The following is a 609-nucleotide window of genomic DNA, read 5'->3' as shown; positions in this document are numbered from 1 at the left end:
CTATGGAAGCAATAGCTCAAAAGAGTGAACAGATCTTCACAGCGAGGATCATTCCCACCTCCACCGAATACAGAGAGGACAGGGATTGGCAACTTGGACATTGGGTACACAGAATGGAATGGGTGGCTACAGAGGCAAGAAGTGACTGGCTTACAAGCTTTCAAGAGGGAACCTAGATTTCAGAGGGCATGCAGCAAGGTAGAATTTTCACTGAGTAGTATCCATTCTGCCTAGTCAAGGCTGATGAAAGGAGATGCAGATAGGTCCCTTGTGATACAATAGTGAATAATTGTTATCAGGACTGAGTGTAAGGGCTGGAAATGTAAATGTCAATGTTTTGGGGCAAAGGGAGGGGAGTGATTAACCTTACAGTCCAGGAATGGAGTTCCCTGGGACCATCAAAGGAGAAGCAAAGAGAATGGAACCCTACCCAGAGAAGCAGTGATGCCAGGGATGGAGGCAGAGGACATGGTGTGATGGAGTGGCTGGAGACTGTGGACCTGGAGAGAGAGAGGGGTGGTGTGCAGGCAACAGGGGAACAAGCTCGTGGTATATACCCTTTGATTGATTGATGACACATGGAATGGACTGTAACCATGGCAAGGAAAC

Source organism: Chrysochloris asiatica, unplaced genomic scaffold, assembly GCF_000296735.1.
Source record: "Chrysochloris asiatica unplaced genomic scaffold, ChrAsi1.0 scaffold00029, whole genome shotgun sequence".
Lineage (NCBI taxonomy): Eukaryota > Metazoa > Chordata > Mammalia > Afrosoricida > Chrysochloridae > Chrysochloris > Chrysochloris asiatica.
The sequence above is the reverse complement of the archived record's forward strand: the minus strand, read 5'-3'. Positions refer to the sequence as shown.